Source organism: Sciurus vulgaris (assembly GCF_902686455.1).
Source record: "Sciurus vulgaris genome assembly, chromosome: 3".
Taxonomy (NCBI): domain Eukaryota; kingdom Metazoa; phylum Chordata; class Mammalia; order Rodentia; family Sciuridae; genus Sciurus; species Sciurus vulgaris.
Window position 1 is genome coordinate 44,248,940 of NC_136463.1, and position 22,988 is coordinate 44,271,927.

The 22,988-nt window shown below is 38.0% G+C and overlaps 1 protein-coding gene and 1 pseudogene across 2 annotated transcripts in view; both read right to left on the bottom strand.

Moving 5' to 3' along the window:
* The window catches only part of PRPSAP2 (phosphoribosyl pyrophosphate synthetase associated protein 2), a 212,222-nt gene that overhangs the window by 83,260 nt on the left and 105,974 nt on the right, over nt 1–22,988 (bottom strand). The gene's annotated exons all lie outside the window — the stretch shown is intronic.
* LOC306656481 (transmembrane protein 69-like) lies at nt 4,075–5,208 on the bottom strand (annotated as a pseudogene). The gene has a single exon. The product of its transcript is annotated as a transmembrane protein 69-like (transcript).

The following is a 22,988-nucleotide window of genomic DNA, read 5'->3' on the forward strand; positions in this document are numbered from 1 at the left end:
CAACATATTTCAAGCTCTGAAAGAACATGGTTGCCAACCAAGAATCCTATACCCAGCAAAACTAACCTTCAGATTTGAAGATGAAATAAAATCCTTCCATGATAAACAAAAGTTAAAAGAATTTACAAATAGAAAGCCTGCACTACAGAATGTTCTCAACAAAATATTCCATGAGGAGGAAATGAAAAACAACAATGGAGGTCAGCAAAGGGAGGAACTACCTTAGAGAAAAACCACTCAAAGGAGAAACCAAGCCAACTTAAAAACCAAAAATAAGCCAAATGACTGGGAATACAAATCATATTTCAATAATAACCCTGAACATTAATGGCCTAAACTCATCAATCAAAAGACAAAGACTGGCAGAATGGATTAAAAAGAAAGACCCAACATTATGCTGCCTACAAGAGACTCATCTCATAGAAAAAGACATGCACATTCCCTGGGAATGTCACAGAGGAGGGCTAGTTTTGGACTGAAGAAAACTTCTTGGAGGAGAGCTGCCCAGTGAGACTTCCCTACCAGGTGAGTCTTTCCCTCCGGGTGAGGCTTTCCCACAAGGGTGGTAGAACCAGAGACACAAGCCCAGACCAGGCATGCCCCAGCCCACAGTCGAGTCCCCCTTTTCACTGACTATCAGTCAACAAGTGGAGGCACCTCTGCCCACTAGCAGGGAAAATACCCCACCTAAAGGCCACCACCCCAGAAGGACAGATTTCTTGTGGAGCACTGCATTATCAAGTTCCTCTAAGACTTCAGGCTACTGAAGGCTAGGAGGTGAGTTATTGAAAATCTACAGGACACTATAAGTCAATAGAGGAAATCTGCAATATCTCAGAGTTTCACTACTAGAGGGGTAGATACCTGAACAATATGAGAAAACAAGGGAAGAAAATGTCCCAAACAAACCTAGATGCTACAGCAATAAAATCCAATGACAACATAGCAGAAGAAATGTCAGAAAGGGAGTTCAGAATGTACATAATTAAAATGATCAGAGAAGCAAACGATGAGATGAAAGAGCAAATGCAGGGTTTGAATGATCACACAAAGCAACAGTTAAAAGAGCAAAAACGGAAAGCAGAAGATCATTTCAATGAAGAGTTAGAGATACTGAAAAACAAACAAACAAACAGAAATCCTTGAAATGGAGAAAACAATAAATCAAATTAAAAACTCCATAGAAAGCATAAAAAATAAGATAGAACACCTGGAAGACAGAACCTCAGATATTGAAGACAAAATATTTAATCTTGAAAACAATGTTGAACAAACAGAGAAGATGGTAAGAAATCATCAACAAAATCTACAAGAATCATGGGAGATCATGAAAAGACCAAATTTAAGAATTATTGGGATTGAGGAAGGCACAGAGAAACAAACCAAAGGAATGAACAATCTATTCAATGAAGTAATATCAGAAAATTTCCCAAATCTGAAGAATGAAATGGAAAATCAAGTTCAAGAGGCTTATAGGACTCCAAATACACAAAATTACAACAGACCCACATCAAGGCACATTATAATGAAAATACCTAACATACAAAATAAAGACAGAATTTTGAAGGCTGCGAGAGAAAAGAACCAAATTACATTCAGGGGGAAACCAATAAGAATATCAGCAGATTTTTCAACCCAGACCCTAAGAGCTAGAAGGGCCTGGAACAACATTTTTCAAGCTCTGAAAGAAAATGGATACCAACTACAAATCTTATACCCAGCAAAACTTACCTTCAGATTTGATAATGAAATAAAATCCTTCCATGATAAACGAAAGCTAAAAGAATTTACAAAAAGAAAGCCAGCAATACAGAACATTCTCAGCAAAATATTCTATGAGGAAGAGATGAAAAACAACAATGTAAATCAGCAAAGGGAGAAAATACCCTAAAGTAATAGCCAAACAAAGGAGAAACCAAGTCAAGTTAAAAAACAAAAATAAACCAAAATGACCAGGAATACAAATCATATCTCAATAATAACCCTGAATGTTAGTGGCCTGAACTCATCAATCAAAAGACACAGACTGGCAGATTGGATTAAAAAGAAAGATCCAACAATATGCTGCCTGCAAGAGGCTCAACTCATAGAAAGAGATACCCACAGACTAAAGGTGAAAGGATGGAAAAAAACATACCACGCACACGGACACAGCAAAAAAGCCAGAGTATCCATCCTCATATCAGATAATGTGGACTTCAAGCCAATGTTAGTCAGATGGGATACAGAAGGACATTTCATACTGCTTTAGGGAAGCATAAATCAGCAAGACATAACAATCATAAATATCTGTACCCCAAATAGTGGCTCATCCATGTACGTCAAACAAATTCTTCTCAATTCTAGAAATCAAATAGAGCACAACATAATAAAACTAGCTGACTTTAACACACCTTTCTCACCACTGGACAGATCTTCCAAACAAAAATTGAACAAAGAAACCATAAATCTCAACAACACAATCAATAATTTAGGCTTAATGGACATTTATAGACTATACCATCCAACAAAGAGCAAATACACTTTCTTCTCAGCAGCACATGGATCCTTCTCTAAAATAGACCATATTTTATGCCACAAAGCTACTGTTAGCAAATACAAGAAGATAGAGATACTACCTTTTATTCTATCAGATCATAATGGATTGAAATTAGAAGTAAATGACAGAATAAAAGACAGAAATTACTCCAACACCAGAAGATTAAATAATACACTATTGAATGATGCATGGATAACAGAAGACATCAGGGGGGAAATAAAATTCTTAGAGGAAACGAGAACAAAGATACATCTTATCAAAATTTCTGGGACACTATGAAAGCAGTTAGTAGAGGAATATTTTTTTCATGGAGTACACTCAATAAAAGAAGAAAAAAATCAACAAATAAATGACCTAACACTACAGCTCATAGCCTTAGAAAAGAAGAACAGAGCAACACCAAAAGTAGTAGAAGGCAGAAAATTGTTAAAATCAGAGCCGAAATCAACAAAATTGTAACAAAAGAAACAATAAAAAAAAATTGACAAAATAAAGAGTTGATTCTTTGAAAAAATAAACAAAATTGATAAACTCTTAACCACTCTAATGAAGAGAAGGAGAGAGAAAACACAAATTACTAAAATTCAGTATGAACAAGAAAATATCACAACAGACACAAGTGAAATACAAAACATAATTAGAAACTATTTTGAAAATCCATATTCCAATAAAATAGAAAATCTTGAAGACATCAACATGTTTCTGGAGACATGAATTACCTAAACTGAATGAGGAAGACATACACAATTTACATAGATCAATTTCAAGTAATGAAATAGAAGAAGTCATCAAAAGCCCACCTACAAAGAAAAGTCCGGGACCAGATGGGTTCTCAGCCAAGTTCTACAAAACCTTTAAAGAAGAGCTCATTCCAATACTCCTCAAACTATTCCATGAAATAGAGAGGAGGGAACCCTCCCAAACTCATTCTACAATGCCAATATCACCCTGATACCTAAACCAGACAGAGACACATCGAGGAAAGAAAATTTCAGACCAATATCCTTAATGAACATAGATGCAAAAATTCTCAACAAAACTTTAGCAAATTGCATATAAAAATGTATTAAAAAGATAGTGCACCATGATCAAGTGGGTTTTATCCCAGGGATGCAAGGTTGGTTCAACATCCAGAAATCAATAAATGTGATTCACTGTATCGACAGACTTAAAGTCAAGAATCACATGATTATTTTGATAGATGCAGAAAAAGCATTTGATAAAATACAGCATCCCTTCATGCTCAAAACTCTAGTAAAAATAGGGATAGTAGGAAAATTCCTTAACATTGTAAAGGCCATCTGTGCTAAGGCCATGGCCAATATGATTTTAAATGGAGAAAAACTGAAAGCATTCCCCCTAAAAACTGGAACAAGGCAGGGATGCCCTCTTTCACCACTTCTATTCAACATTGTCCTTGAAACTCTACCCAGAGAAATTAGACAGACCAAAGAATTTTTTAAAAATTTTTAACCTTTTTTATTTTATGTTTTTCAGGATAAAACATTGAAATGTTTAAGTGACATATCATTCATAGAAAGACTGAATGTAAACTAACCTAATATGGCAGGACAAGGCCCTGTTAGGGATTTTTGGAATTCTTGCTCAAGCAATTACTATGAAATAAATTTTAGAAATGAAAAATAACATATAAAGAACTACCACTAGTGAAGGGAAAAAAAAGAGCCAAACATAATTTTAAAAAGGTCATGCCAAAATGCAACTTTACAAAATAGTTTTATATTTATTCTACTCGACTAGGTCTCTTGGGTCCTTTCTCTGGATAAATATTTTCAAGTAGTAAAGTGATTACAAATGAAAAAAAAAAAAGGCCACTAAAGTGACAACTATTCTTAGGGCCTTGAACCAGTTGGGATAATGGGGCAAGACAAAAAGTTCAATCTGTAATGCTATCCCCAAACCTATTATTAGTAAGACTATGGCTTCACTGAGTCTTTCAGAAATAAGGAAGGCAAACCATGAAAACACAATAGGAGTTACACTATTAGCTAAATTAAGGTAGTCTGGTTTGGCTGGACTACCTTCTAGCAGAGAAAAACCCCATCTGACCCTTCCCAAGAAAGCCAGGAAACTGGCTCCATAAGTCATCTGAGTAAAAGCTAATATAGGAATATAAGTCTTTGTCATGACCATGACCAATGGTGGAGCAATAAAAGGGATTAGTCCTGCCAGAGTTATATATAATGCTGGCTTTGGGCTATCAGGCAGGTAAGTGAAGGTGCTTGGTGGCCTGGCTGGAAGTACTACTTGCTTCTGCTTCTTAAAGCTGCTTGGGGATGTATGACCCCAAGACCATCATGTCTTGTTCATACACACTGGAAATGATGGGAAAAGATAAGGGGTTGAAAACAAAAGGGATAGGTTCTTTTGAAGAGATGTCTTCAGAGAAAGTGCATCTATTCTTCTGGTTCCCATCCTCATTGTGAATGGGTACTTCAGCATCTTTGAAGACGCTTGAGAAAACCTCTGGATGAAGTGAAGCATACCCGCTCCTATTAAGTCTTGTTCAGGAAGATGCCAAGCAGTTCTGATTACTGTGTTTTTACAGCTATGCGGATGGGTTGTATCAGAAGCATGTTTTCAGCATCGCTCCGGTATATGGCAAGCTGAACTTCAAGGACAGGGATTCGTGGAAAGGCACATTTCTGGAAAATCCAGACAAAGAAATTAAAGGGATACAAATAGGAAAAGAAGAACTCAAACTATCCCTATTTACTGATAACATGATTTTATATTTAGAGGAACCAGGAAATTCCACCAGAAAACTTTTAGAACTCATAAATGAATTCAGTAAAGTAGCAGGATATAAGATCAATGCTCATAAATCCAATGCATTTTTGTACATAAGTGATGAATCTTCAGAAAGAGAAATTAGGAAAAATACCCCATTCACAATAGCATCGAAAAAAATAAAATACTTGGGAATCAATCTCACAAAAGAGGTGAAAGACCTCTACAATGAGAACTACAGAACACTAAAGAAAGAAATTAAAGAAAACCTTAGAAGATGGGAAGATCTCCCATGTTCTTGGATAGGCAGAATTAATATTGTCAAAATGGCCATACTACCTAAAGTGCTATACAGATTCAATGCAATTTCAATTAAAATCCCAATGATGTACCTTACAGAAATAGAGCAAGCAATCATGAAATTCATCTGGAAGAATAAAAAACCCAGAATAGCTAAAGCAATCCTCAGTAGAAAGAGCGAAGCAGAATACCAGATTCATCTCTATTACAAAGCAATAGTAACAAAACCAGCATGGTATTGGTACCAAAATAGACAGGTAGATCCATGGTACAGAATAGAGGATACAGACACAAACCCATACTAGACAAAGGGGCCAAAAATATACAATGGAGAAAAGATAGCCTCTTCAACAAATGGTGCTGGGAAAACTGGAAATCCATATGCAGCAGAATGAAACTAAACCCCTATCTCTCACCCTGCACAAAACTCAACTGAAAATGGATCAAGGACCTCGGAATCAGACCAGAGACCCTGCATCTTATAGAAGAAAAAGTAGGTCCAAATCTTCAACTTGTTGGCTTAGGATCAGACTTTCTTAACAGGACTCTCATAGCACAAGAAATAAAAGCGAGAATGAATAATTGGGATAGATTGAAACTAAAAAGATTTTTCTCAGCAAAGGAAACTATCAGCAATGTGAAGAGAGAGCCTACAGAGTGGGAGAAAATCTTTGCCACTAGTACTTCAGATAGAGCACTAATTTCCAAAATATATAAAGAACTCAAAAACCTCTACACCAAGAATACAAATAACCCAATCAACAAATGGGCTAAGGAAATGAGCAGACACTTCACAGAAGAAGCCCTACAGGCAATCAACAGATATATGAAAAATGTTCACCATCTTTAGTAATAAGAGAAATGCAAATCAAAACTACACTAAGATTCCATGTCACCCCAATTAGAATGATGATTATCAAGAATACAAGCAGCAATAGGTGTTGACAAGGATGTGGGGAAAAAGGTACACTCATTCATTGCTGGTGGGGCTGCAAATTAGTGCAGCTACTCTGGAAAGCAGTGTGGAGATTACTTAGAAAACTTGGAATGGAACCACCATTTGTCCTAGCTATTCCACTCCTTGGCCTATACCCAAAGGACTTAAAATCAGCATACTACAGAGATACAGCCACATCAATGTTCATAGCTGCTCAATTCACAATAGGCAGATTGTGGAACCACCTAGATGCCCCTCAATTGATGAATGGATAAAGAAACTGTGGTATATATATATACAATGGAATATTACTCAGACATAAAGAATAATAAAATTATGGCATTTGCAGGCAAATGAATGGAATTGGAGAATATCATGCTAAGTGAGATAAGCCAATCTCAAAAAAACAAAGAATGAATGATCTTGCTGATAAGCAGATGATGACACATAATGGGGTTGGGAGGGAAGCAAGAATGGAGGAAGAAGCAACTATATAGAGAGAAATAGAGGGGTGGGTGGGGTGGGTGGGGTGAGGGGAAGGGAAAAAATAACAGAATGAATCAAACAACATTACTATATGTAAATATATGATTACACAAATGGTATGTCTCTACTTCATGTACAACCAGAGAAACAAGATGTATCCCATTTTTTTTATAATAAAATAAATTTTTAAAATCTAGTTTTTGCTTTTTGGGGCGAGGCTGTTATGCAGAAATGTGAGCTAACCTAGTGTAGTTACTATGTGTTAGCTCAGTGTTCTCCCTTTACTCTTTCATCTCTCAATAGGTATTTAGCTAATCCCTATATTAAATTAACTGTCATAATTTCTATTTTCCAGATTAGACATTGACTGGCACAAGAGGACATCTAAGCTATGACCTTAAGGACAAATTGGGGATGGCAGAGCACCAGGATGTGAAGAGCATTTCAGGAAAAGAGAACAACATATTCAAAGGTCCAGGCATCATTCATTCATTAAATCCATTTATTGAGCACCCACTGTGTTCCAGGCCCAGTACTAGGTGCTGCAAATAAAATCATGCATGAAAGAACAAAGTCCTGGCTTCATGATGATTGCCCTGACATGCTCAGAACAAGGCATCCATGACACAAAAGCTAACACCAGGACATCTGAGAAGCAGACATCCAAGGCTTCCTTGTAAGTGACCCAGGCACTGGCCTTGGTTTACTCAGTCTAGGCGTGAGGTAAGTAACCACCTCTAAGCTTTGGCTTTTCATTGGCAAAACACAGATAACCTGCTCTCCCTTCACAAGACTGTGGCATTGATCAAATTAGGGTTGGAGACTTAAAATCAGCTTCCTATAGAAGACAGAACTCTGCGGCCATTAAGACAGGGTATCTCTACTTTTGACAGGTAGAACTCTCAACTTAAAATGATCAGTCTTTCATCTTCCCAAGTGACCAGCAACACTCTGCTGGCCTAGAGCTGGCTGCAGCCAAGACTTGGGGTTAACAGGATTCAACACAGAGTCTGTTGCTTCTGGCCCCAGTGGTTGCTGGTCATTGATAAAATATAGGCTGTGATACAAAAAGCAACCTCCTTACATAAATTATCAACCACCAAGGATTATTGAATTACCCTTGGAAAATGAATGACACCAAGCTGGAAGGCTACTTGTTAAGACTTCATTTTGGATAATTTGGTGTAGAAAACTGGGTTTGAGAAACGGGGTCTTTCTACCAACTCAGCCCCATCCATGCCATCTCTGCCAGCTGCTTTCAAGATAAACACATTTCCTTATGAGCTGCCAAGGTGTCTGTGAGGAAGGAAGAAAACTTACTGCCAGGCCTCAACTAAGTACCTACTTTTGCCTTATGTGCACAGAGTAGTTTCATTTCAATAGTAGTAGTGGTACTCATTGTTTATAGTACTACTAATAAAAGCTATCATTTTTTATTATCTGTTTTTCCCACTCATAAATTCATTGAGGGTAAAGACTTAATATTGGTCCAACCTGGGATTTGTATTGTCGATATGATGACAAGCACTTCATGCATATTTGTTGAATGAGTTAATCAATTTAACACAAAATATAGCTATGATTTATTAAGCATACTCTATATGCCAGGCAATGTGCAAAGCAATCACATGAAATAATCACATGAGGTGGGTCCTGTTACTCCCTCCATTTGATTGATTGATGAGATGAAGCCCAGAGAGGAGACATGACTTTCTCAACATCATGCAACTAGTGAATGTTGAAACTTGAACTCAAACCCATGCTCTTAGAAAAAAAAATGGAAAGGGTAAACTAGTAAATATTTTAGGCTTTGCAAAAGTCATATATTCTCCATTGCAACTACTCTCCTATGTCCTTGTAATGCAAAGGCAGCTAAGGAAAATAAGTAAATGAATGAACATCACTGTGTTCCAATAAAACATAATTTACAAAAATGGTAGAGGACTGGATTTAATACAAGAACATTAGTATGTGTTCCCTCACCCCTGTGATACTGGGGATTGAACGCGATGGTGTTCTGTCACTAAGCTACATAACTAGTCTTTTTAATTTCTTTTTTTTAATTTAATTTTGAGGTAGGGTCTTCTAAGTTGCTGACCTACAATCTTCCTTCCTCAGTCTCCTGAATCACTGAGATTACAGGCATGTACCACCAAGCCCAGCAACAACCTCTTCTCTTAACAGTTACATGGTATTAACTATCTCCATTTGTACTTTGCATCTTCCTCCACTTATCTGTTTCTGGAAAATGTATTGACTCTTCATGGAGTTATTTATACTTTATCTGATTCCTTTATAATTTTATTACCTCCACTTAAAGAAGCGAAGTCTGCCTGGGTCCCAAACCCTGATATCCCATTAAGAAACTGAATGAACATCTTGGAAGTTTGAGCCTGAGTGATCTTTCTTCTCCTCTTTCTCCTCCTATTTAGGTCCCAAAACAGAGAAGAAAAAAAAAAAAAAACAGATAAATTATCATTCCATTGTGAGTTTTTGTTGGCCCAGTCACTTCAGATTTAAACAATCTTCTTTCACTAACTATTCTGTGGTCACAAACAACAGCATTGTTCCATAACTGAAGAAGGGGCAACCATTCTCAGACATGAGACAGAAGGAAAAGAACAGTACTGGGATCACTCTTGGCTCCTATGGTTTCTACTCTGGTATGACATTCTCATCTACTGGATGTTCATTGACCAAAGAAAGTCACGTGGCCAAGTATGTCATCAGTGGTACAGGAAGTATCCTTATCACACAGGGAGGGACACCAGAAAGGAGACCTAGTTGGTAGATGGGTCTATTGACTAGAGAAGGTCTCTGACATCTGGTAGGTAGAGGTCAGAGATGCAGCTAAGCATCTGACAATTCATTGGACAACAAAGAATCCCATTAGTCCAAAATATCAAGCAAATAGTTTGAATATTCAATACATCTACCACAGTGGTTCTCAATTCCCTCCCCCACCTCAGGGAACACTTGGCAATGTCTGGAGGCATGTCACACAGAGAAGACACTCTGGGCATCTAGGAGGTAGCACCCAAGAAGCTGTTAAAATCTCACACAATGTTCAGGTGACAGTCCCCCACAAAAAGAACTAACCCATGAAAAACAATAGTGCTGAGATTTAAAAATCATAACCTACTACAAGAGGCAATTGGGCACCTCCATTCATTCTTTCATTCATTCACTCACTGACTGATCATTAGTCAATGATTTATTGAATGTCTATTGAATGCCAGGCACTGTGCTAGGCCCTGAAGATAAAATAGGAGCTAAAATTAACAGAATTTGTGCTTACGTGGAATTTATAGTCCATTTAGAAAGGCAGATATTAATCATACAAGTGTCTCATTATGAACTTAAATAAACAAATGAATGGAACAGATTCTTTGAGAGTCCATAGCAACCCACTGGGAAAGGAATGGAGATGAAAGGATTTCTTTCCCAAGAAAGTAACAAGAATTCTGAGGGAATTTTCAGATAAAGAGGAGGGAGAAGAGTGTTCTAGATGGAGAGTGGGTAAGAACATGCTTTTGGAAGATCTAAATGCTCAGTGAGAAGAACACACACAAAGTCAGGAGTGAGTGGCATGTGATTGATGCAGCTGAAGACAGCAGTGACAGATCCCTGCTTTGTAGAGCAGCTGAGTTTGATCTTTCTCTTACGTACAGTGAGATGCCACCAACAGGCTTGAAGCAGTGTGTCAATCAATTACTTTGCATTTTGGGCAGATCATTCAGGCTGCAACTGGAGGATGCACTAGGGGGAGGGTGTAGAGTGGGTGCCAACAGACCTACCAGCAGACTTGCAAACTTTCAAGCAATGAATGAGGGGAGGTCATAGCAGGGTGATGGTGAGGAAGACAGAAGAAAGTGGAATGTCTGAGAACTAATTAGGAGGTGGGGAGAGATATGTAAACTGTTGCCTATATTTTTGGCCTTTATAACTTGCATGAGTGGCTGTGAGTTTCACTGAGATAGCAAACATTGGAGAATGACCAGATTGGAGGAAGGAGAGCAGGAAGACAATATAATCTGAAATAGAATATGAGCTTAAAATATAATTGAGGCATCCAGGTGCAAATGTCAACATAGCAAACAGATTTGGGTGCCCACAACCCCAAAGAGACAAGGCTAAAGTTACTCAGCTAAGAATAATCTGTCTATACATGCCTAAATTTCACATGGAAGCCCCAGGGTTGGACCCCAATCTCTGGTCTCATTAATGGCTGGCTTTCCTTGATTCAAGAGCAGTAACTATAACAACATTATGAAGATAGAACCACTTGTAGTTTCCCTCAGAAGTCATTCATTCACTCACGGGTCTGTGTCAGAATTTGTCCTTGGGGGCTGCCCATAGAGCAATAAATGAGAACAAAGAAGGTTTTGCTCCTTTTAGGCATTTTACACTTTATGATTTCTTGCTTCATATGGATTGCTCAAAACAACTCATTCTTGCTCTTCCATGTCTAATCTAGAAGAATTCACCCCACCCCAAGGGAAAGGCTTGCTTATAAAATGACCTCAGATTAATTCAATTAACTGAAGGTGTCAAATAGATCATATGTCAACTTTAATTGACTGATAGAAGCTACCTGAGAGTGAGTCTTATAGTGATTCAGTTTGGAAAAAAAGCAACAGAGCAATTGACTAGTGATGTCTGTCAAGGATTTGCTATGGGACAGTGGAAGGTAATTCCTACTGTTCTGATCTCAACCCATTTATCACTTTTGAGTATTGACAAATTCTACTTGATAATATTTTGTTGAGGAATTTTGTGTCTACATAGGAGATGTTGGTATATTGTTTGCCTTTTTTCTAATGCTCATTTCAGATTTTCTTACCAGTATTATGTTGACCTAATGATATGAGTTGCAAGCAATTCTCTTCTTTATTTTCAGAAAAAGTCTCCATAATATTGACTTTATTTAGTCCTTAAAGGCTTGATGAAATATTCCTGTAGCTGTGAAGAAGGGAAGATAGATATTTTAAATGATGAATTCAATTTCTTAAATAGGTCCAAGGCTATTTAGATTTTCTGTTTTAAGTTGTAAGTTTCAAGGAATTTGTACATTTCATCTCAGTTGTTAAATTAATCCCACTCTTTTAAAAAGTGAAGAAACTAAGTTCTAAAGATGACAGGCCACAGAGCAAATAAGTATCAAATCCAAGAACTCAGATCTTTAGAGATACAGCCTACTGCTATCAATCTGTCACATCCAGACTTATCCCAATTCTGAAAGCCACAGGGAACTTATTTAAGGATCTTTCCAGAAATGACATATACATGCATTCTACATAACCACATGCTGCAGCATTTAATATGACCTGGTGACAGACATAGCTGTGCAAGGCAAAATCACTAAACTGGAGACTTAGATTTTAGCAGTCATACATGCCAAAGCCTGAAGTGGCTTAAACTTTGTGAACCTCATAGTCCTCATTTGTAAGCTAAGGATATTAATAGTTCTGATATCATGGTTTTTAATGCAAGGGTAATATGTATCATAATGCTTGGTCCAGCTGTTTTTCAAATTTATTGTATTTTATTAGTTCTAATTAGTTGTACATGACAGTAAATGCATTTGTACATTTTAACAGATTATACATAAATAAAGAATAATCTTTCATTTTTCTGATTATACATATTGTAGGATCACATTGGTCATGCAGTCATATAAGTACATGATATAATAATGTCTGTTTCACTCTGTCATTCTTTTCCCCATGCCCCTTCCCCTCCCTTCACTTCTGTCTACCTATAATATAAAGCAACTCTATTCTTCCCTATCCCCACGTTATTGTGAATTATCTTCCACCTATCAGAGAAAACATTTAGACTTTGTTTTTTTGGATTTGGCTTATTTCACTTAGCATGACATTCTCTAACTCCATCCTTTTACCAGCAAATGCCAGAATTTCATTCTCTTTGAAGCTGAATAATATTCCATTGTGTGTGTGTGTGTGTGTGTTTGTGTGTATTACATTTTCTTTATCCATTTATCTGTTGAAGGGCATCTAGGTTGGTTCCATAGTTTAGCTATTGTGAATTGAGCTGCTATAAACATTGATGTGGTTATGTCACTGTGGTATGCTGATTTTAAGTCATTTGGGTATAAACTGAGGAGTGGGATAACTGGGTCAAATGGTGGTTCCATGCAAAGTTTTCTGAGGAATCTCCATACTGCTTTCCACAATGGTTGCACCAATTTGCACACCCACCAGCAATGTATGAGTGTACCTCTTTCTCCACATCCTCACCAACACCTATTATTGCTTGTATTCTTGATAATAGTCATTCTAATTGGGGTAGATGAAATCTTAGGGTAGTTTTGATTTGCATTTATCTAATTGCTAGAGATATTGAAAGCATTTTTTCATATATTTGTTGATTGATTGTATACCTTCTTCTGTGAAATGTCTGTTCAGTTCCTTAGTCCATATATTGACTGGGTTATTTCTTTTTTTGGTGTTAAGTTTTTGAATTCTTTATATATCCTAGAGATTAATGCTTTATCTAAGGAGGTGCATGTGATAAAGATTTTCTCCCAATTTGTAGACTCTCTCTTCACATTATTGTTTCTTTTGCTGAAAAGAAGCTTTTTAGATTGAGTTTATTCCATTTACAGATTCTTGATTTAACTTTTTGTGCTTTAGGGGTCTTGCTAAGGAAGTCAGGTCCTAGGCTGACATGGTGAAGATTCAGGCCTACTTTTTCTTCTAGTAGTCACAGGGTCTCTGTTCTAGTGCCTAAGTCTTTGATCCATAGTGAGTTGAGTTCTGTGCAGGGTAAGAGATAAGGGTTTAATTTCATTTCATTACGTGTGGTCTTCCATTTTCCCCAGTACAATTTGTTGAATAAGCTATCTTTTCTCCAGTGAATATTTTTTGTCACTCACAGTATGAGATACCTGTATTTATGTGGGTTTTTCTCTGTGTCTTCTATTCTATACCATTGGTCTACATGACTGTTTTGGTACCAATACCATTCTGTTTTTTTATTTCTATAGCTCTATAGTATGGTTTGAGATCCAGTATTGTGATGCCTCCTGCTTCATTTTTCTTGCTAAAGATTGCATTGGTTATTTGGGGTCTCTCATTTTTCCAAATCAATTTCATGATTGTTTTTCCTAGTTCTATGAAGAATATCATTGGATTTTCAATAGGAATTTCATTGAATCTGTATAGCACTTTTGGTAGTATGGCCATTTTGACAGTATTAGTTCTGCCTATCCAAGAACATGGGAGATCTTTCCATCTTCTAAGGTTTTCTTTAATTTCTTTCTTTAGTGTTCTGTAGTTTTCATTGTAGAGGTCTTTCACCTCTTTTGTTAGACTGATTTCCAAGTGTTTTATTTATTTATTTATTTATTTATTTATTTATTTATTTATTTATTTATTTTTGAGGTTACTGTGAATGGGGTAGTGTTCTTTATTTCTCTTTTAGTGGATTTATGACTGATGTATAAGAATGCACTTGATTTCTGGGTATTGATTTTATATCCTACTATTTTGCTGAATTCATTTATTAGTTCTAGAGGATTTTTGGTGGAAGTTTTTGGATCATTCAAATATAGAATCATATCATTGGCACAGTGATAGTTTGAGTTCTTTACCTATTTGTATACCTTTAATTTCTTTCTTTTGTCTAATTGCTATGATGACTAGTGTTTCAAGGACGATGTTAAATAAAAGTGGTGCAAGAGGGCATCCTTGTCTTGTTCCAGTTTTTAGAGAGAATGCTTTCAACATTTTTATGTTCAGAATGATGTTGGCCTTGGGTTTAGCACATATGGCTTTTATGATGTTGGTGTTCCTACTATCCATCGTTTTTCTATTGTTTTGAACATGAAGGGGTGCTGTATTTTGTCAAATGCTTATTCTACATCTATTGAGATGATCATATGATTCTTGTGTTTACATCAATTTATATTGATGAATTACATTTATTGATTTTCATATGTTGAACCACCACTGTATCCCTGTGAAGAACCCCGCTTGATCGTGGTGCACTATCTTTTTAACATGTTTTTATATGCGGGATGCCAGAATTTTACTGAGAATTGTTGCATCTATGTTCATCAGGGATAATGGTCTGAAGTTTTCTTTCCTTGATGTGTCTTTATTTGGTTTTGTTATCAGGGTGATACTAGCTATATAGAACAAGGTGGGAAGGGTTCCCTCCTTTTCAATTTCATGGAATAATTTGAGGAATATTGGTGTTAATTTTCTTTGAAGGTCTTATAGAACTGGGCTGTGAATCCATCTGGCACTGGGATTATTAACTGGTAGACTTTTAATGGTGTTTTCTATTTCATTACTTGAGATTGTTCTATTTAAATGATGTATATCCTCCTGATTAAGTTTAGGTGGGTCATATGTCTCTACAAATTTGTCAATGTTTTTAATATTTTCTATTTTATTGGAGTATAAATTTTCATAATTGTTTCTAATTATCTTTGGTATTATTACAGTTGTGTCTGTTGTAATATTTCCTTCATCAGGGATTTTAGTAACTTGGGTTTTCTCTCTTTTGCTCTTTATTAGTGTGGCTAGGGGTTTATTGATTTTATTGATTTTATTCAAAGAACAAACTTTTTGTTTTGTCAATGTTTTCAATTGTTTCCTTTGTTTCAATTTTATTGATTTCAGCTCTGATTATAATCATTTTCTGTCTTCTACTACTTTTGGTGTGGATTTGTTCTTCTTTTTCTAGGGCTTTGAGATGTAGTGTTAGTTTTCCCTACCTTCCCTACCAGAAGTTCATCTACAACCATTTTCCTCCTTAAATAGGGATAAATGTTTCTCTCCTGATACATCCCAGGTATGTGGGTCTTGACATGCAACCAAGGTTCCATGCAGTATTGTTGTCAAAACTGAAATTAAAAATTCATTAGAAATTGGTTGACTTTGCCCTGGGATAGTTTTCCTGCAAAGCATTTTACAGAGTCAGACTGGAAGAGGATCTAGTCACCTGTCTTACAGAGCATCTTCGGATAATGCCAATCCTCCAATTTCTCAATATTTTATCCTCTGTAAAATCAAGTGAATAGGGCACAGTTGGAAAAGTACCAATGGAAGCTCATTCCAATGAGAGTTTTCCACATGGAGCTGCAGTGGCAGTCAACAGTGCTTCCCCAATGACCTCGGTTTCTTAAGAGTAAGTATTCCTGTAGATGAGACAACTCTCAGGAACTGATAGGTTATATCATTCTCATGAATATGCTGATGCAGAGATTTAATCAGCAAGTTCTTGAAGAAAATGCTCAACAGGGTTTAGTGGCATGAAATTCAAAATGTCAACTGCTGTAGTATTTGAAAAGTAGGAGCCTTCTGGGGCACACTCCCAGGCTCTCTGCCAAAGAAGTGGACTTGTACACCTGGGCATGTTCCAAGTCAGCCTCAATGTCAACTGGAACACGGAGAGGTGAAGACAAAATAGAGCTGCCCTTGGTCCTGCATTTTCTCTGATGTGCTTTGCTTTGGGATAGATATTATTTTGTTAAAGAATTGTATGAATTGGGGCTGAATACATATCTTAGCTTCTGCTGATATCACTCATGAGGCACAGAGAGTATTTAAAACCTGGTTTCCCTGTATCATTGGAGATCCAGTCTCAATACTAATGAAGCATTTTTCTAGACTAATGATAATTTGATGGATGTTCTTAAGATATGCTGTATAGAACTGGGTGAAGGATGTGGTGTTTTCATGTTTACCATAATTCTGGGAATTATTTGATTGTTCTTTGTAATTTGAAAGAACTTACATTGAAAGATGAAATCAGAGACATTAGGTATGTGGCTAGTTTGTGGTAGATATAAGCAATTACAAGAAAAAGAAGATTTTGAATTTTGAAAATGCTTTAGCATGTGCTTTTTCTGTTCAGTAAGACATATCACATCTTTAGTTATTCTTTAAAATTTTCTGTTTTTGAAATTTAGGTTTTGGCAATATTGGATCTTCATTTTTTAATTTTAGCAGAGCTATTTTTGTTTAAATTTCTAATGTTGGGGTGCACTCTTTATTTTGAGAGCCATCATTCAGAGCTGCATATGAAAATTTGTACTTGTTTAAACTTAACTCCTTACATGTAGGTGCTATGGCATAAGGAAAGCCTTTCCTCATAGGTCATTGCCAGAAAAGCAAAATCAGTATATGTGTAATCAGCTGTCCCTTGCAAGCAACAGGAAAGAGCCTGGAACTTTCAAGGGCATTGATGTTCTTTGAAAGTAAAATTATTGTCAGTAATTAGGGTGCTTACTAATGATCTCACAATGACTTCCTACAGTATTTGTATCAGAGTTTGAAGCTGATGAAATGTCCTGGAACTTTTTGGGAGACCATTCACAATGACTATTCTTTTTAGGGTCTCTTCTCTGAAGTTTGTTTTCATCTCCAACACCCTTCTGCTCTTAGTGCCCTCCCAAATGTCCTTTACTCTTCTCTTTTTGAATATTAAGCTCTGAACCTTGGTACCATTCCTCTCTTTCAGTGTGATGCATGTTCAAAAATGGTATTAAGCTGTTTTAAGCTGTGTGCATTATGCTATCAGCGGGCACTTGCTTCATCCATCAATTTCACTTTTCTGGAGCTTTGTTGTGCCAGTGTCTGTGATGTTGACCTATATTCTGCATCCTCCAGGGGCTGGTAAAAAGACCCTTGACATTGTCACAGAGGGCCTTTTGCCAGGCAGGCAGTAGTCAGGTCAAGAGGATGAACCGGTATGTGAAGACAGATTGGTCAGATATTTTTGCATCTAAAGGTGAGTTGAAGGATCCCTTGAAAACTCATACCAAGAGACTTCCTGAGTGCAGCATAGATGTAAGGCAACAGTAAAGGAGATAGGACTTGGCAGGTGGAGTGGGCACAGAACATCTCTCCTCACTTACCTGCCCCTTCCTGGCCTCCATCACACATGCTGAGTGATTGACTCCCTCTTTTCCTCATTAGGGATCACAGCAGCCACCCACATCTGCTTAGAAGTCAAACTTCCCAGGTTGAAGCTGTCTCCTGTTTGGGCATTGTAGGAAAGGAGGGGCATCCCACCAGAGTTGGTATGATGTTTCCTAATTCAGTCATCAACTAACCCACTGAGATGCACTGCATGCCTCCCTGCCCTGAACTGTCAACAGCCATCATTCCATATAGCTGGTATTGCCCTAGGTCAGTTTCCTGACTTTGCAAAGTCCCAGGTGACTGGACCTGGAGGAGTGGGTTCATGGGCAGTTCCTCTGGGGCCAGTGCTATGCTGGATGACCCACATGCCCTTCAACACCCCTCCTTCCCTCCCTGGTTCACTATCTGGTGTTGGGATAATTGTGTACATCAGGATTGTGGTGGCCAGGCAGCCATGATGCCTGATGCTGTCAAACGAGAACCTCTAAGGATACAGGGAAACCAGGTTTTAAATACACCCTCTGCCTCCTATGAAATCAGCAGAAGGTAAGATATGTATTCGTTCAGTCATTATTCATACATATCTTTAAAAAAAATAATGTCTTTCCAATGCGAAGCTCAAGAGAATAAAAAAAAATGCAGGGCCAAGTTCAGCTCTCTTTTGTATTCACTTTTCGGTTTTTCAGTTGACCTTGAGTTGGTCTTGGAAAACTTCCAGGTGTAGATGTCCATAACATTTGTAGATATCCTGGTAGTGTGCCCCAGAAGGCTACTACTTTGCAAAGACTATAGCAGTTGACATTTTGAATTTCATGCCACTAAACCCTGGTGAGCATTTTCTTCTTCAAAAACTTGCTAAATAGCCACTTCAGCATAATCATGAGAATGATATAACCTATCAGTTTCTGAGAAGTGTCTCATCTCCAGGAATACCTACTCTTATGATTTATAGGTCACTGGGAAGCACTGCTGACTGCCACTGAATCTGCAGCTGGAAACTGTTGATGAAATGATTTGACTTTAAATTGGTACTTTTCCAACCATGTTGTATTCACTTGAGTTAACAGAGGACAAAATTTGGAGACATTGGAGGCTTGGTGTTATCTGAAGAGGCTCTCATGTAAGTGACTGTATCCTCTTCCAGTTGAATTCTGTGAAATGCTTTTCAGGAAAACCAACCCAAGGCAAAGCCAAAAAAATTCTAAAGAATTTTTAATTTTACTTTTGAGAGTAATCCTGCAAGTAACCTTTGTGGTCCGTCAAGACCCACAGTCCTGAGGTGTATCATGAGAGTAAGATTTAACTCTGTCCTTTTAAGAAGGAAAGGGTTGTAGATAAACACTGAGTGGAAAGTTCTCCTAATGATCCATGATGGCCTGGGGTAGGAGGAGAGGCAGGCATATGTGTGAAACACTATATGCTCAGATCTTTAGTACAAAAGGAGATTTTTGAGATCATTCACACCTGAACCTGAGGCCAAAACAATCACAATCTTCTCATTGCTTTATGACTCTTCTTATTCCTCCTGGCCTTTTCCTTTGAAAAATTGTAACCAGCAGATATCTGAGAAAAATGCACAGCCCCATGGATGTGCTGGATATTGTCTATCATCTCAGGTGTGGGGGAAGTTGAGGGAGGTGGTTCTGCTGGGCAAAACCAGTTTCCCTAAATTAGGGAATATCTAAGTCACTTAGCAAGACCATGTCTGTAAATATATATAGACAAAGGGAAGAGGTGATGACTCATGGGGTCTGTGGTCCCAGGAACAATATTAACTGGCAGAAAAAAAATCCTCATCCAACTTTCAAAATTCTGGTAGGTAAGTTTGCTGCTGGTAGATAAGATTCATTGCCCTGAGATTAGTTGCACAAAGTCATATCCAGTCAATCATTCACTTCGAAATACTCCTACCCTGGTTTTAATTTTTCTCAAAGAAACCACTACAAATTCTACTGTGACATGAGAGAAAAGGATGTGAAAGCTACAGAATTTAAAGTGGAAGGGACTGGCATTGGGCATTTTGGGTTTGAAGAGCATGGAGTTTCCAGGCTCTGGTAGATTGCACATTTTTTCACTCTGCATGGGTTGTTTCAGGACCTTAGGGAACATGGGTTTTGATGGGTGGCTTCCCTGACATCCTGGCTGCTCTGCAGATACAACCTGATTCACAGAAATGTGACATGACAGCACGATGACCTCCTGGTTCCAATGACAACCAGAGACGCTTCAGGTCCTGGCCAATTCAAACTAAGATTCAGGACAAGCATTGGCTAAGCTGTGATGGAAAAAGGGAGCTGAAGGGAGTGAATCCCAGGGACATGCTCTTTTCAAGAAATGTGATCCTAACATCTTAGCCTAGGAAAAGCATAGCCAAGGTGTGTTTGAGGTGCAGCCCCTGCAAGCCTTTGTTCAATCCAGCTCCTTACAGGACAATGAACCTCACTGAAACCTGACAACCCACACTACATTCCAGGCCTGCCAGGTGACACTGCCATCATTCAGCCTCAACAGGCATCATGGCCACCTGGTCACCATGATACTGCTTCAGGCAATTAGCCCCCACCAGGACTAGTGGACTGGGGAGGGACAGAGGGGTGCAGGAGTGTGTGAGGGGCACCTAGCTGAGCAGCAGGCACAGGTGGATTTGTCCTCCCAACCAACTCCTCCAGGTCTGGGCACACCCTGAATTTGGTCAAGTCAGAAAACTGGCCTAGGGCCCTACCAGTCACATGGCATGATGACTGTTGACAGATCAGGACAGGGGAACATGCAGTGCAGCTCAGTGGGTGAGGTGATGATTGAATTGGGAAACCTCAAACCAACTCTAGTAGGATGCCCCTCCTTTCCTACAATGCCCAAACAGGAGACAGCTTCCACCTGGGAAGTTTGAATTCTAAGCAGATGTGGGTGGTTGCTGTGGTCCCTAATGAGGAGTCTATCACTGAGTATGTGGGATGGAGACCAGGAAAGTGCTAGTAAGCAAGGAGAGATGTTCTGTGCTCACTGCACCTGCCAGGTCTCACCTCCTTTGCTGCTCCCTTACAACCAGGCTGCACTCAGAAATTCTCTTGTTATGATTTTCCTAGGGGCCCTTTAACTCACTTTTAGATGCAAAAGTATCTGACCAATCTGTCTTCACATAAGGGTTCTTTTTCTTGACCTGACTATTGCCTGTCTTGTGAAACCCCTCTTGGACAATGACAAGGGTCCTTTTGTCATCCCCTGGAGGATGCAGAAAACAACCCTGTGTCACGGACACTGAAAGAACAATGCTCCAAAAAGTGAAATGGATGGATGTAACAAGTGCTGGTGCATGATGAGCACAGTTTAACATGGCATAATACCAAATTTGAACATGTGTTATGCTGAAAGAGAGGAATGGTACAAAGGTCCAAAACTATAATCTTTTCTTTTTCTTGTAATTTCTTATATCCACCACAAACATGCCACAAAACTAATGTTTCTGATTTCATTCTTTCAATGTGAGTTCTTTCAAATCATGGTTCTTGTGTCATTCCTTACCCTGCAGAACACAATCAAATAATCCACAGGACCATGGTAAAGTTGAGAACACCACATATTTCAAAAAATTCTGCAGGGGATCTCTTAAGAACATCCATCGCAATCGTGAAGATTCCATAAAAAGGATTCATTGGTATTGATACTGGATGTACAATGATACAGGGAATCCAGGGTTTAAATGCCAGCTATGCCTTCTAAATGATATCAGCAGATGCTAAGATATGTGTTCAGCCTCAATTCATACAATTCTTTAATAAAATAACATCTATCCCAATGCAAATAAAAACAGACTGAGAAAATGCAGGGCCAAGGGCAACTCTATTTTGTCTTCACCTCCCTGTGTTCCAACTGACATTGAGGTTGACTTGGAACATGCCCAGGTGTACAAGTCCACTTCATTGGCAGAGAGCCTGGGAGTGTGCCCATAAAGCTACTACTTCACATAGACAACTGCAGTTGACATTTTGAATTTCATGCCACTAAGCCCTGGTGAGCATTTTCTTCTTCAAGCACTTACTGAATAAATATCTGCATAAGTGTATTCATGAGAATGATATAACCTATCAGTTCCTGAGAGTTGTCTCATCTGCAGGAATAACGACTCTTAGGAAATCCCAGTCACTGGGGAAGCACTGCTGACGGCCACCACAGCTCCATGCTGAAAACTCATTGGAAAGACCTTCCACTTAAAACTGGTACTTTTCCAACTGTTATATTCACTTTATTTAAATGAGGAGAAAATGTTTAGAAATTGGAGAGCTGGCATTATTAGAACACTCTAATGTATCATAGTGATTGAATCCTCATCTGGTATGACTCTTCGAAAATCACTTCAGGAAAACCATCCTGAGGTAGTCAACGAATTTCTAATGAATTTTTAATTTCACTATTGAGAACAATCCTGCAAGAAACCTTGGTTTCATGTCAAGACCCACAGTCCTGGAGTGTATCATGGGAGAAAGATTTATCCCTATTGAAGGAGGAAAATGTTTGTAGCTGAAAACTGAGCAGACAATTAGCCCAGTGATCAATGGTGACCTTGAGCAGGATGAGAGGCAGTGACATGTGGGAAACATTATATGCTCAGATCATTATTCTGTTCTTTTTTTCTAAGGCTTTGAGTTGTAATGTTAGGTCATTTAGTTGTTGACCTTTCGTTCTTTTCTGGAATGCGCTCCATGCAATGAATTTTCCTCTTAGTACCACTTTCATAGTGTCCCAGAGATTTTGATATGTTGTATATTCATTCTCATTGACCTCTAAGAATTTTTTAATCTCCTCCCTGGTGTTTTTTGTTATCCATGTTTCATTCAATAGCATATTATTTAGTCTTCAGGTGTTGGAGTAATTTCTGTTTTTTATTTTGTCATTGATTTCTACTCTCAGTCCATTATGATCTGATAGAACACAAGGCAGTATCTCTATTTTTTGCATTTCCTAAGGGCTGCTTTGTGGCATAACATATGGTCTATTTTTGAGAAGGTTCCATGCGCTGCTGAGAAGAAAGTGAATGGATGGAATATTCTATATATGTCTATTAAGTCTAGGTTATTGA